Source organism: Lygodium microphyllum, chromosome 7 (assembly GCF_053477565.2).
Source record: "Lygodium microphyllum isolate KBCC chromosome 7, Lygodium_microphyllum_v1.1.10, whole genome shotgun sequence".
NCBI classification, from domain to species: Eukaryota; Viridiplantae; Streptophyta; class Polypodiopsida; order Schizaeales; family Lygodiaceae; genus Lygodium; species Lygodium microphyllum.
The window spans coordinates 10,224,089-10,240,555 of NC_141141.1; positions in this window are offsets into that span (position 1 = coordinate 10,224,089).

Below are 16,467 nucleotides of genomic sequence, written 5' to 3' on the forward strand. Positions count from 1 at the left end.
AACCCCAGTCTTATAAAATAGTCCATACTGCAATGTGGACTTCACATACCTGAGTATGCGTCTAGCCGCATCCAAATGTGGTTTCCCTGGAGCCTGCATAAACTGACTTACCAATCCAACAACATAGCTTAAATCTGGCCTGGTAATAGTCATATAAATCAAACTTCCTACTATGCGTCTATACATAGTAGGGTCTTCGAGAAGCTCACCTGCATCTGCCTCAGCTTCACATTCTGCTCCAAAGGAACTGAAATAGGCTTACAGCCTCTCATCCCATATTTGGATAGCATGTCCACTCCATACTGCCTCTGCAAGAGCCGTATCCCACTTGGTGATCTAATCACCTCAAAGCCCAAGAAATAACGCAGCTCTCCCAAATCCTTCATCTCAAACTTCTGCTTCAATAGCATTTTCACATGAAGGATATCTTCATCACTATCACCTGTGATAATCAAATCATCAACATAAATGACAATCAGCATAATACCTTTCTCTGTTTTTCTCACATAAAGTGAGAAATCTGCCTTGGAAATCTGAAAGCCAATAGTGACAAGATACTGTCCTATCTTGTCATACCATGCTCTAGGTGCTTGCTTCAAGCCATACAAGGCTTTCTTCAACCTGCAAACAAACTCAGGATGAACAGCATGCACATAACCTAGTGGCTGCTCCATATAGACCTCTTCTTGCAAATCACCATGCAAGAAGGCATTCTTTACATCCATCTGATGTAAAGACCATCCCTTTGATGCAGCCATAGCAATGATTGCTCTTACGGTTTCCATCCTTGCAACCGTACTGAATGTTTCTTCATAATCAATGCCATATGTTTGTGCATACCCCTTGACTACTAATCTTGCCTTGTATCTGTTCACAAAACCATTTGCATTGTGCTTCACCTTATAAACCCACTTACAACCAATTGCATTCTTATCTTTAGGCAAAGGTACCAATTCCCATGTAGCATTTGCTTCCAAGGCATCCATTTCTTCATCCATGGCTTTCTCCCATTTTTCTTTTCCCATGGCTTGCTCAAAAGAAGTGGGTTCTGGTTCCTGTATCACTTTGCTTATATAGACATAGTGAATGGCTGTAAATCCATTATATTTCAGCCTATCCATAGGATACCTAGCTCTGGTAGACGTGCACAAAGTAGGCTCACTTCCAGGTACTCTCAAAACATCCCTGGTCTTCCTTACTCCAGGTGTAACAACAAAAGGAATACCCAACTCATCATCAATGCTCTGTTCTGAGCCACTGGATTCACCATCCACATAAGAGTGACCTGCATTCACATCAAACATGGGCTGATCTACCTTCTCTTTTCCTTTTCGTGATACCTGCATACCACTATCTGCATTGCTTTGAGGAGATTCTCCTGATCTCAATCTGCCTATCCATGGCGAAGAATGTGAACCACTACTAGAGGACACTCCAGGTCCACTAATATCTTGTGAGACTGCTACTGTGAATTCTGTGCAGCATTACCATTTTGTGCATCTACATTATCAATCACATTTACTGGTTTATAGCAGCTACTCATCTCATTAAAAACAACATCTTTGCTCACTGTAAACTTACGAGTAGAAGGGTTATAGCATCTATACCCTTTCTGCTCTACAGGGAGTAACCAATAAAGATGTACTTCTCAGCTTCTGGATCCAACTTGGATCTCAACTCATCTGGCACATGAACATAGGCAATGCAACCAAAAATTTTCAAATGAGAAATATTTGGTTTCCTACCAGTATACCTCTCCTCTGGAGTCATGCCATGTATTGCTACAGTGGGAGTCCTGTTCATTATGTAGACTGTTGTAGCAACTGCTTCAGCCCAGTAAAAATCTGGCAGGTCTTTTTCATTGAGCATGGCACGAGATACCTCTCCAATATGCCTGTTTTTTCTTTCTGCAATTCCATTTTGGTGTGGGATATGACTACATGAATATTGCTGCTTTATGCCATGCTCCTACAAGAACCTTGCAAACTCATTTGAGAGGTACTCTCCTCCTCCATCTGACCTTAGGCATTTTATTTGCAGGCCTGTTTCTTTTTCAACCATAGCTTTAAGAGTTTTGAAATGCCCAAAAACTTTACTTTTCTTTTTCATAAAATACATCCAAATTTTTCTACTATAGTCATCAATAAAAGTGACAAAATAATGACAGCCTCCAACAAATGTAGCTTTAGTAGTCCACACATCAGAGTGGATCAATTCCAATGGCTTCTTACTCTCTTGAACATGTCTAGGAAATGGTTTCCTTGCCTGTTTCCAAATTGACAGGCTTCACATACCTTATGCATTTCTGCAACTTTGAATTTAGGCAATCCTGCAACAATATTTTGGGCTTGCATTGATTTAAGTCGCTGTACATTAACATGACCAATGCGTTTATGCCAGATAACAATATCTGTAACTACATTGGTCCCATGTGCAAACATTGCTGCACTCAATTCAAGCATGTCTACATCCAACGTAAACATTGCTGCACTCAATTCAAGCATGTATGCATCCAACGTAAACATTCTGCCCTTCTTCTTTCCTTTTGCTATCAAGCGACCTTTATTTTTTATATCCTTAACAAAGCATCCATGAGGATTAAATCTGACCTGCAAGCCCTAATCAACCATTTAACCAACAGAAACCAGGTTCTAGGTGATATTCGGGACATGAAATACATCTGACAGGTATTTCTTTTTCCCATCCTGCATAGACAAAGGAATTTTTCCAATCTGCACAATAGGATGTGTAGTATCATCACCCATCTCCACAAATCCTGGTTTTTCCATTTTCCTTGCATCCTGCATCCATTCTGTATGACCTGTCATGTGGTTTGATGCACCTGAGTCAACATACCACACATCGTTGCTTTCTTCTGCACTTGTCACAGAATTGGTCATGTGCTGCACCATAAACAAATGCTCATTTCTGTCATCACCCTGTCTACTAGAAGATGCATAATTCCCTTGTTGCAATTTTCCATTCATGATGTCATTCTGCTTTTTATAGCAGTCTTTAGCCATATGACCCATTTTACCACAGTAGTAGCATTCAACATTACTGTTTGCATTTTGGCCTCTTTGCCATCCACCATGACCTCTTTGGCTCCCCCTGCCTCTAGAATTACCATGTCCTCCTCCATAGGACTGGATTTCTTGAGTTTGTTGCATATTCTGATTTCTACCATGGCCTCCAGATCGGCCTCCTCTACCTCTTCCAGCATTTGAGTAGAAGACAGCTTCTTTTGAAGTTCCTCCTGAAGAAGATGCACCACCATTTCTCTGCTCCTCAGAAATTAGAAGAGCAATCAACTCCTCAAAATCACGAAATCCTTCACGGACGGAAATGGATGTTCGGAACTATGCATAATCCTTTCCTAGACTATTCAAGGTCACAGAAACTAAATCATCATCTTCCATTGGCGACCCAATGGAAGCAAGTGCATCTGCAATCTTCTTCACCTTCATGTGGTAGTCATTGATGCTCATACTTTCTCTTTGCACATTGTGCAACTCTTGCTTGAGCTGCATTTTCCTAGCTTGCGTATTTGTGCTATACATTTTTGACAAAGTATCCCATGCGTCCTTTGACGTACTTGCATCCTGAATATGCACAATCATAGAGTCTAAATACTGATAGATAGCCAGTACGTAACTTTTCTGGCTCTCTCATGCCATCCTTTAAATGCATGCATTTGCTATTGATTGGGAACATCAGGAAGAATTGGTTCTTCTTCATTTCCTGCAACGAATTCCCAATATCCTTTTCCCATAAGGAAATTTGTCATTCTAAACTTCCATGCTTGGAAGTTATTCTTGTCAAGATTTTCAGTGACAATCTGTGAAAGATAATTAGACACCATTACAGAACACTGCAAAAAATTCTGTCACTGCAAAAAACACAGCTTCAGCCTCACAAGGGCAAATCTGCAAAACTGATGAAAGTGGTATTTGACCACACAGTCACTTCCTAGTGACGATTTTGCATCAACAGGCAACAAGGATGATTCTGTAACTCCCAATGTCTCTGCCACAGGCATACGATGTAATTTCTATGGTAACTTTTCACCCACCTGTAGAATAGTGGTCGCACAGCAAAAAACAAGGCCTTTTCTTGAGTGCATGCAGAAAACTTCCGCCTCCAAAACAAGCCCCGAAATGGCCTCGAATCAAAAAAACAAGGCAACTTAGGGCTAAAGCCCTATCCTACAGCATATACTACCCTCTTGCTACACCGCGAAGGGCATCTCAATTTGAGACAATGCACTCTTGCACTTTCCGGCTGTGCTACCTGTGCAGAGACTTGCTCCCAAACTCGAAAAATGAAAGCAACACTAGTCCTCTTACCAGAACACCACGAACTTGGTTTTGCTTTCTTGAGCTCCTTACCATGAACCAGGCTCTGATACCATGTCAAGATTGTGGGAGAGAAGGAAGGAGTCTCACTTGTAGCTTTCTCACTTACACAATGGGGGAATACACACAAAGGTAGAGGCTGAAAACAATTTTCCTCTTCTCTATTGTGTAAGCCAAAAGAACTCTAGTACAAAAGAAATAGAAGAACCCTATATGTGGGTCTCAAATCAAACTCAACTAACTAAGGTGGCATACTAACTGAGCCACGAACTAGAGTACTTAAGGATAGCTATCATCCAGCTATTATTCATGGGTGGTGTACCAAGCTCATCTGCAGCTAACAAGTCGGTGACACAAATGCACAACGGTCACCCTAGCATATCACGAGTGGAGCTCAATACCTCAACAGTTTCCTCCACGCGCATTAATAAATTCCGGCTCCGTGATGTGTATAAGAGGCTGTGTCTTGAAGACCGCAAGCCTGCATGGGAACAGCTCTTCTAGGGGGAAAAAGGGGATAATGGTTAAAATTTTGACAAATTTATTTTAATAATCCCCTCCCCCCTCAGCCGATGCATGGCATAGGGAGAGGGAGTGTGAGAGGAGTGATGAGAAGTAGGAGAGCACGGGGGGAGGAGGAAGCATGAAAACTAGCCACATGTGTGGCTATCTCCCCATCCCCCCTAACTATATGAACCCCCCCTTGGAGCTTGGGAAGGGGAGAGGAGGGAACGAGTGACTGTAGCTGCCGCCCTGCGCCGTGAAGCCGCCACACGCCATCTCGCTAACGCCCAGGCTGCCGCCTCGCCTCCACTTGCACCATCATCATCATAATTCTCCTCTTCATCGTCAGCACCCCTCCTCATCATCACCTCCATCCCTCATCTTCTCTCTCCATGACTTCAGCCTGACACAGAGGCTTGGAAGCTTCTTTAGAAGCTTCTAAAATAAGGCTTTCATAAGCCTTGTACGCACGGCCTTCCCCGAGTTTTTTAAAATCCACGTCTTATAAAGGCAATTCCTGTGCAAGGGGGGGAGTAGGCAGTTTTTGAGCTGATTTGCCAAAGCCTGGAGGAAGTTCGAGGAAGTTCGGAGATCGGATAAAGGCAAGGACAAGTTTGTGGAGCCAAGGATCTACATCATCGATGGCTCCAAAGCTAAAGACGCGAGGCAGACATGCGGAATCCTCCAACCCAAGTTCACACGTGGACAACGCTGCGAGTCCTCATGTCTAGGTTCTAATTGTTTTCTCGCATGAAATCGATGCGTTAAGCACGATGGTTTTTAGGAAAACTTAAATGCATTTATTCATTCGTTTACAAAGTTAGTGCATGTCGTGCCTTTGAAAAATTCTTCCACTTCCAAGTTGCAATCCCAAATGCATATTGCATAGGTTAAAAAGATGGATTTTCCTAAATGCATCCTTGATTGCCTCACGAAAAAGAATTGCGCATAATGCATCTAGGTAGTAATTTCCTTGTTGTGATTCGTATGAGATAATCGTTGACGCCCATTAAATCATATCCAAATAGTTGCATTGCAAGAAAGGGATTTATGTACCTTGCAATTTGCATGCGGTGAAAATTACATCCTAGGTTGGGCTAAGTGTCGAAGGACGAATTAAATCAATAATGGTCTCATGGTATTCGTTCATGCATGAAGTCTTTCCATCAAAGATTGTATTTAGGAAAGAATGCAATTTCATATTAAAGCTTGAATTCAATGCATTAAGCGAAGGGTTATGAGCATAGTTCTTGTTGAAACTCAACGTAGGTTTTTATACGAGTTAGTCCTAAATTGTCAATCATTATAGTTTAGGCAAGGAAAAGAAATGGTCATTGTACATTTTATAGTTGCATAGAAGGAAAAAGTCTATGAATGTCATACTTGCATGGAATGTTGTATCTTGAATTTATTTATTTACATCTCTTAGGAAAAGTATTTGCATCTTTTCTAAGGAAAGATCACCTCTTGTCGCAAGACCATTAGATCGATTAGGTAATTCGCTTGCAAAGGTGTAACTCAAGCGATGTTCACCTCAATGCGCTAGGTAGAGTTAAGTCGTGATAAAATTCTGCTTAGTATCGCACCCGAAAAACCGACTTGATAATTCTGACCCCAAAGGTCCTACCCACATTCGTGGAATGTTAGGGTTAGTTAGACGCCCACACAATAATGATCTAGGGTTTTTACCCTAGGGTAAATTGGCCTAATACTAGACTTCTGATTGAGTTTAGAAACCCTAGGATCAAATGTTGTCGGCCTAGTAAGGTTAGGGTTGGGTTGTTTCAAGAGGACATCCCAAACCCTACATCTTGACCAAACGTATTTCTTGACCAAGGAATGTCATTTGATGGGAGAAATGATCCCACAAGTTAGGTGTGACACTTGTCTCGTGCAACGAATTGCAACGTCGCATGGCTTTGTGTTTAAATCACAAGATAGAATTGCCACTCCTTGGAACAAGGTTGGCACGTTCTAAGTACAAGTTTAATTTGCAAGAGCATGAGTAGTCATCCTGCGACATCACCCTTCTATGAGGCTGAGTTGCCAAGATAGGGTAACTATGAATTGCCTAGCAAGAAATTGACCCCCAATCAAGTTAGGGTGTCAAGGTTGCCCAAGATTTACTGTCTTAATTTAAGGAACCTATGGTGTTTGTTAATTTGGGTTAACAGGATATAAACCCTAACCCAAGGATAAAAGGGTAAACAAACAACAAAACCCTTGGGGATCTTGCCAAGTCGCAATTGATCCCGAATCGAATGCTGGATGCATTTGGAGAGAAGGATTCACATCTTAGCAGTTGGCCAAACAAACGACCACTGGATTGATTGTGTTTGTACAATTAGGAGCACTGTTTGTACTTCTTTGCTCAATAAACTAAAGCTGGAAAAATAATTAATGCTTTAGGTTGAAGGCCTGGAGGGAGAGGCAGTGTCAGTTACCCCCGACTGTCTGCCTGACCCTATCCAAGGGGGTTGTTAGCCGCGCCGGGTACATGGATCGAACTCGCCGCGCAAGGTCTCTCTGTGGGTGCTACTTGGAGCAGGAGGACGCTTGGGTGCCAAGGGGCTCTGGCCGTAAATCCCTTGCCTCCGAGTCCTGCACAAGAGGCCGACGTGACTCGAGATTGGATCTCAAGGCCCGCATACTAGTCTACGGGCAGAAACTTGGAATAGTAATCCCTAAGGATTGCTGAAATTGCCTTCGGGCAGATTAGGGATTAGCCTTGGGGCAGATTATGAAATAGCCTTCAGGCTGGATTATATGATGTATTCCAAAGACTGATAAATAAGATCAATTGTTGAAAATGAACTTGTTTGACATTGTTTTTCCATGTCAGTGCTTAAGTTACGTAAAGGAACCGATGATTAATTGGCTTATTAAGGAAGCTATTTTTGCTTGTCAAACTAAATGTGATAGGTAATTAGACAACTAAAGAAACCTTGAGGAAAGTGCGGTGGATGTGACCATGGGTCCGTCCTACGGAAGAGTGGTCCCGGTTGGCTGGGAACTTTTCTCGAAGGAAATTGACAGCAAGGAATGATGACCTAGAATCTAGATACTAGAGTCTCAATTTATGCTATTTTAGGGAAACGGAATGGGACTATGCCTTACGGCAGAGAGGTCGAGCTTTGCATCCCTCTTGTTTCCCATTCTCCTTGAACCAAGTACAGCATGAATCCGCTTCAACCCTGACGTTTCTGTGTAAAGTAGTTCACTTGGGTTCAACGCTAGCTACCGTTCTAGGAATTTGACCACTAGGAAAACCCTGATTCAGGTCGGTCCTAAGTGGGAACGGCTGGAATGCTTCTGCTTCATGGCAGACTTGGGAAGACCTAGATTGCAAACCCCATGACATTCCATGGGAGTGTCGGGCGGCGCTTTCTGGACTCTTTTCCCGATGGGCTACTAAGGTGTGTCCTACAAGTGAATAGGTGGACACGTTACATATAAAATCTAATGTATTTACTGCATTATTCATATAGGATGATGTCAAGTTAAATAAAGGGAATACAGCACGAATGTAAGGCTTAGTGTATTCTCTCATTGTAGCAATTATGCGTTAGTGTATAGAAACATGAAAAGAATGGATTTGCACAATGCACGAGGCTATTTTTCTAATTGTTTGAGCACTTGATCATATACACATTTGCATCAAGCATCGATAAATGGTATCAATTACAAGCTCCTGGATGCATAGCACTTGGTTTGACCCACGTAGAGAGAGTGAGTAACCTTGCTGTAGGTCTAGACGGTGGGTCCAAGGGGAGAGATAAGTGAGGATAAGTGCATTCCTAGAACGTTGAATATATTGGCATTAAGAGGGGAGTTTGTTTCAAATGTGTCTATATGTGGAAGTAGCGCATCGAGGGGCCAATCCCAAGATGTAGGAGAGTTGCAATAGGGCCACGGCAATCAGCCGGTGGGGTGCCCTTTTGTCTGTGTTATATTTGGCATTTATTACCGATATATGTATAATCTCCCTTTGAGGAGACGGGAAAGGGAACATCCATTGTATTACAGACTATAAACATGTAGTGATTAGTGTTTAGGATAGTGTATCCCTCGACAGACGATCCTGGTCCGCGAGGCCTTGAGGTGGGGTTGTTTGTTAAGGGCATGAGGTCTGGCTAGTACCTAAGCCAGTGCCGGTCCATTTTAGGTCCCATCAGTGGTGCGTCTACCGGGAGCTGCCTATAAGTGGTGGTTTTTGAATCTTGGTCTTATAAGGGACATGTTAGATTTATTATATAGTTGATAGCCGCCTTGAAGCGGTGGATGCTAAAATAGGGGATTAAAGTTTTAGCCATGAGCATGATGGTGAAACCAAGGAATCCCCGTAACCCTAAAGATACCTTTTTCATTCTAAATAGTTTAGTGGGATCTTTGGCTAGAAATGTGGCCGATTACTTTACCCTTTTCCCTGAAAGTGACACCATGCTGAATTTTGGGTCACTATGGGGAAATACCCATGGAGTAATCATGAGAGATAGTCCATGGGAGCTAGAGGAAAGATTAGGGAGCAAAAGTGATGTTAGGATGGCACAGTCGTTTGTGATCCTCAAAAGCGATAAGTTTTTGAAGGAAAAGACCGTGATGCAACTAGTCAAAGTAATATTTGCATATGAGCAGGAGATACCTCCGATGCTAGGGCCTGGTGCAATTGGGTTCCAAAGAGCAATTTTGCATATCCATAAAGCATTGGATGATATCTACATATGTGGAAAACCCTTATCAGAAAGGAAGGTTCTATTAGGACCTACCTTCAATTCTAGGAAAACAATAGCAAATGAGGATAGAATTACTAAAACACCAACATCAAGCAATGGAGTAGACTCCTTATTGCATAGCGTAGGACTCCCTAGACCACTCTGTGAGTTGGTAGAAAGGGATAGCAAGGATGATATTAACCTTCCTACACCAGTAAAGGTGGAAATGGAAGAGGTTGGAGACCCCAGGACACTAGAGTTAGGTCATGAATATGAGGATTTTAATGGCCCAGTGTTGATCCCAAGAAAGAGGACTAAATGCCCTCCTTCTTATAGGGATCTCCCAGTATTTTATGGGCTGGTTAATGAGGATTCGATGGTGCATTTACGAGAATACGGCCTAACTTGCCTTGCAAGTGGGTTCAATGATATTCATCGGATGCTCGTATTCTCAAGTACCCTAAAGGGAGAGGCTAGAAAATGGTACTGGAGCCTCCCAAGGGGGTCTATTAGATTCTTTGAGGAGTTGAGTGATCAATTTTTAGATGAATATGAAAAGAAGGTGCCTATGACCCAAGTTTTAGGGCAGCTGCGATGTAGATTAGGCAAGAGTCCTATCCTTCTGTTAAAGAATACGCTAGAGCCTTTGATGATATTCTGAGGTTTTGGCCAAGAAGAGCTATTGTATTGCCATGTTATGTGCTATGTGAGCTCTTTTTGAGTGGCTTAGAGATTAACATGCAAATCCAAGTGGGACTATGGAATCCTAAGTCGTTAAGGGAAGTAAAGATGCATGCCATTGATTATGAGGGACATATTTAGAAATGTTGGGAAAACTTTTGGATTTTTCCCCGCTCAGTACAAGTGCATCCTAGCTTCCAACCATTTCTACAAGCAGACAGCTCACTTGTTGATACTAGGTAGCCTATGAGAGGAACCTTGGTAGCCAAAATCTCCAAGTAGAAAATGGCAATAGTAGGGATAATATACCCCCTGGGGAAAAAAAGATTCTAAGCCCAGTAAGTCCCATCAAGGCTTGCAACACTTCCATGAGAGGTAGTTGTGATGGTGGAATTGATAGAACCATTAGGTCTACAAGCTTAGATGAGCATTCTATGAGTGGTTCTAGTTGTGCTCCTAGTAAGCCTCTTGAAAGACATTTCCAATTTATAGATGAATCATGCTTTCAAGTAGATGTTATTCCTTTTAGTAAAAGCATGGTTCCTATGGCTAAGCAGTTGTTGCAGAGTGGACAAAGGCAAGTAAAGACATCTTGTGTAGAGAAGATGCGGCATGCCAAAGGTCCACCTATACTAAATAGAAGCCATAAGGCTGTGAGGCCATCTGGTAATAGTGATAAATCCAAAGTGAGTCCATTGGACCAATGTGGGCAGATGAGGCAGTCTAAGAATATGAAAAGGAATATGAGATGGGTTTGGAGGCCCAACACCCCTAAAAATACTGTTGGTGTATCAGATGAAGGGCCGAGAATTGCATGTGGACATGCTTTGATGGATTCCCAAGAGGATGCGACTAAATGCCATAATGCGACATCTAACAATAGGGACCACTGCCCTGAGATGCATCCATGTGATAAGTCTAGGCTTGAAGCTTTGTCTAGTTTGGATCATATCATTGACATATGTAATGGTCCAATTAGAGAAGAGTTGAATGATCATAAATCCATGATTCTCCCTGTAGGAGGAGTTTCGGGAAAGTTGGGACGACCGATCCGTTTGAATGACAACCAAGGAGATGAGATATATAAGCCCAATGAGGTCATTCATTCAGCTCATAGTACCCAAGAAGAGATGGCCATTATTATTGACATATCAATAGAAAGGCTTGGGCTAGTGGATCTATAGAGAGCGTAGATCAAGCTTTTAGCTGACTCGCATGAGTAGCATGAGGCTAGTCCTCATATTTTATGCTATCCTTGGTATCCTGATTAGTTTGATAGGATGTGCTGTATATGCCAAGGAGATCATATATTGCATGGATTAGAATGAACTATCCATTTTAGGCCAAGAGGGCCAGTTAGTTTGCAGTGAAATGTGTTATTTCTTTAGGCAAAGAGGGCCATTCTTCTATTTGGTGTGGGTACAGTTAATGGTTTTTTGTTGTAGTAATTCCATCATATAGGTTAACGAAGTCAGTGGAGGGAGCCTTTGCTACGAAGGAGTTTTCTTGTGGCCATTCCAGGTGGTTTCTTTTCCTTTCTGAGTCTTTTCCCTTAAGCAATTAATGATATATGTATGTGTAAGGGTTAGTTTCTTTTGTTTGTTGGGGACCCGCACTCAAGGCACCCAAGGCACCCAAGGCATGAAATCCTAGGATTAGGCTCTGTATGTTTGGGGGAGGTCTGAGTAGTCATTGCCTCATGCAAGGCATTGTCATATATTATAAGACCTGTTCTAGATGGGACTTCTTGTAACCCTATTCTACTGACCTGCTAGGCAGCTATTCTAGGAGTTCTTGTTAGTTGTGAGGTGTTGAGATGACAAGCTCAACACATACGGACATTGATGATGGACCGCCTGGTTAGATGGGTCCACACGTCTACACTCAGCATGTCGGTGGTCATTATGACTCTCACATGGCCATTGACTCATTATGTATTATATTCAGGTTGTTACACCTATTTACAACTGGCATACTTATAGCGCCAGTCGACTACTGTAGTCAGTTATGCATTGTTTGACTTAGTAAGCCACTTTCTTTTGTGTTGTATCTTATCTATACTTTGTGTACATTGTAAAGTGTGTGAAAGAAGAAGAAAAAACCAGCAAGAAAACGTTTTGGCCTCCATCTCTCTTCTTTTCTCTTGAGTGAGCTTCTCCTTGTGCATTCTGTGTGTGTTCGGCGCAGCATCTTGAGCAAGTCCCCCCACCACGCGATTCTTGACATGGTATCAGAGCCGCGCCACTGAGAGAGGCTGATTTTGAAGGCTGAAGTGAAGGAGAAGAAGCAAGGTTCGAGCAAGCAAGCCACGGGTAAGAAGCTCTCCCATCCTCCCACTATCTCTCTTGGATAGTGCCTGTGGAGGTACCGGAAGCAGGGCAGAGCAAAAATCTCAGATTGCAGTGAGATTTGGTGTGCGCGAAGAGCGCTGTGTATTTTGTAGATTCAACCCTTTAGGGCTTTTACCGCTACTATTTTGGCCATCTGAGGTCATTTCAGGCCCCATTTTAGACTCGCAAGGTTGCGGACAGTAGTTCAAGGTATCCTGCAATTTCAGCTGTGTCTGTCGTATACAGGTGCACAGGTTACAGATTTTAGATTTGTAAGTTCAAAGGTGTTTACCAACAAATAAAAACAAGGTTTATCTGCAAACTGGTTGTAGATTGCATGTATTGTTGAGCAGACAATGAAAAAGGTTGTCTGGTGTATTGTTGTGCACTACAGGTAGAGGGTTGCAGAAGATTTGCTTGCTGTTTGGTATTAGTTTTGTGATAATGGCAGAGAATAGTGGAGACCCCATCATTGAGAATCTCAACAAGAACAACTACCCTCCATGGAAGTACTGTGTCACGAACTTCCTTATTGAAAAAGGCCTCTACGAGTTTGTGTCAAGTGAAGAAAAGGAGCCGGAGGTGAGTGATCCTCCAACTGCAGAAGAGACAAAGGCATGGAAGGAATGGAATGCAAAAGACAAAAAGGTCATGTATTGGTTGTCTACAGTAATTGACAATAATATGCTGGGACATATCAGAAATGCAGAGAATTCATACACAGCTTGGACCATACTTGAAAGTATGTTTTTCATAAATACAAAGGCATGAAAGATTCAACTCAAGCAAGAGTTGAATACATTGAAAAAAGGGAAGACGTCTATCAATGAGTATGCACTGAAGGTAAGGAGCATTGCAGATGCCTTGGCAGTGATTGATGCAATGCCCGATGATGATGATTTGATGTCATCTACCTTGGGTGGACTTAACAATGAAAAGGCTTGGAAGTCTTTTGTAACTTCCGTATATGTCAGAAAGCCATTTCCAGATTTCGATGAGTTGGTCTCCCTTATGATCACCAAAGAGATCAACATGCAAAGTGAGACATCTGAAAGAAGTGGTGAACAGGTCCAAGCTTTCTATTCCAATTTAGGAAGGGGACATGGAAGGTTCTCTTCAAGAGGCCGTGGTACAGGACGTGGTAGTGACAACTAGCAAAACAGATTGAATCAGCAATTTGGCAATATGCAGGTTTTAGGAGGTCGTGGTAACTTTAGAGGCAGGGGGAGCTTTAGAGAAAGAGGTGGATGGCAAAACAAAGGTTCTAATAACTCTGATATTGTGTGTCACTACTTTGGCAAAACAGGTCATATTGCAACCCAATGTTATGCTAAGAAAGATGATATTCGCAGTGGTAAGTTGCAGCAAGGGAACTATTCATCGTCTTTACGACAGAATGAAGACAAAAATGAACGTCTGTTTGGTATGCAGCATATGCTGAATGCTGTTATAGGAAAGGGAACACATGATGATGTTTGGTATGTTGATTCAGGTGCATCCAATCATATGACCAGCCATACATAATAGTTTGGAGAGATGCAGGATTTGCAAAATGCAGGTTATGTGCAGACGGGTGATGATTCATGCCACCCAATTTCACACATTGAAAAAGTTCCCTTGTCCTTGCATGATGGTAAGACAAAGATTCTTTCAGATGTATTACATGTGCCATCTATTACAAAGAACTTAGTGTCAGCCGGTCAAATGGTAGAGCAAGGGCTGCAAGTCATATTTAATGCAAAGGGCTGCTTTGTAGAAAACTTCAATGACAAGTGCAGGTTGGTAGCAAAGGGAAGTAGAGTTGGACGTATGTTTACTCTGGATGCTGGAATTCCTACTATGAATGCTAGTATGTATGCTAAAGAAAAAGGTGTTGTTGCAGATATTGAAATTCGGCACAAACGCATTGGACATGCAAACGTACAAAGGCTGAAATTAATGCAGTCCAAAGGGTTGGTTACAAGTTTGCCTACATTTAGAGTTGCAGAATTTCATAAGGTATGGGAAGCTTGTCAGTTTGGTAAGCAAGCAAGACAACCCTTTTCACATGACAGAGATGTAAGCAGAAATATCCTTGATGTTGTGCATACAGAAATTTGGGGGCCTACACAAAATGTATCTCTTGGAGGCAGTTCATACTTTGTTACATTCATTGATGATTGTTCTAGAAAGCTGTGGGTATATTTTATGAAGGAAAAGAATGAAGCATTTGAGTACTTTAGAACTTTCAAGGCTGTAGTTGAAAGAGAAATAGGCTTGAAAGTAAAGTGCCTGAGGTTAGATGGAGGGGGAGAGTATCTCTCAAATGAGTTCAGTGATCTTCTGAGGTCTCATGGGATAAAGAGACAGTTCACATGTAGGTATACCCCACAGCAAAATAGTGTTGCAGAAAGGAAAAACAGGCATATTGCAGAAGTTGCACACGCCTTGATGGCTGAAAAGAATATGCCTATGCGTTTTTTATCTGAGGCTATTCATACTCCTGTTTATATTATGAACAGAACTCCCATAGCTGTAGTTCATGGGATGACTCCTGAAGAATGCTTTACTGGCAAGAAACCTGATGTATCGCACTTGAAGGTATTTGGCTGTGTTGCATATGTTCATGTGTCAGATGAGCTACGAAAGAAGCTTGATCCAAAGGCAGAAAAATGTGTCTTTATTGGATACTCTTTAGAGCAGAAAGGGTATCACTGTTATAACCCTGTCACATGTAAGTTCAGAGTGAGCAGGGATGTCATCTTTGATGAAATGAGCAGTTGGTATGCATCTAGTGGTGATGCATTGGATGATGATGATGATCATGACACTCATGTGCAGGCTAAAAAGAAAGAATCACGGACTCTTAGTGGACCAGAGACATCATCTGGTAGTCCATGGTCTGGGAGACTAAGGAGTAGCTCTACAACTTCAAGTGCATCTAGTAGTACTACAAGTAAAGACAAAGGAAAGAATAAAGTGTCAGATGGCATTGATGCAGTTCTTGATGGAGACTCCAGTGGCTCAGAGAGCTTAGATGATGAGCTTGGTATTCCTTCTGTTAGGACACCAGGTGTACAGAGAGCTCATAATAATGTAAAGGCTCCATTGAGTGATCCGGTGTACACAGATCTAGCAAGGTCAGATACCCTATTAATGTTGAGATGACAAGCTCAACACATGCGGACATTGATGATGGACCGCCTGGTTAGATGGGTTCACACGTCTACACTTAGCACATCGGTGGTCATTATGACTCTCACATGGCCACTGACTCATTACTTATTATATTCAAGTTGTTACACCTATTTACAGCTGGCATAGTTATAGCGCCAGTCGACTAGTGTAGTCAGTTATGCATTGTTTGACTTAGTAGGCTACTTTCCTTTTATGTTGTATCTTATCTATACTTTGTGTACATTGTAAAGAGTGTGGAAGAAGAAGAAGAAATCAGCAAGAAAACGTTTTTGGCCTCCATCTTTCTTCTTGTCTCTTGAGTGAGCTTCTCCTTGTGCATTCTGTGTGTGTTCGGCGCAGCATCTTGAGCAACCCCTTCCACCACGCGATTCTTGACATGGTATCAGAGCCGCGCCATTGAGAGAGGCTGATTTCGAAGGTTGAAGCAAAGGAGAAGAAGCAAGGTTCGAGCAATCAAGCCACGGGTAAGAAGCTCTCCCATCCTTCAACTCTTTCTCTTTGATAGTGCCTGTGGAGACACTGGAAGCAAGGCAGAGCAAAAATCTCAGATTGCAGTGAGATTTGGTATATGCGAAGAGCACTGTGTATTCTACAGATATGCCCTTTAGGGCTTTTCCGCAGTTATTTTGGGCATCTGAGGCCGTTTCAGGGCCCGTTTTAGAGCCGCAAGGTTGCGGACAGCAGTTTCAGGGTACACTGTGACTTCGA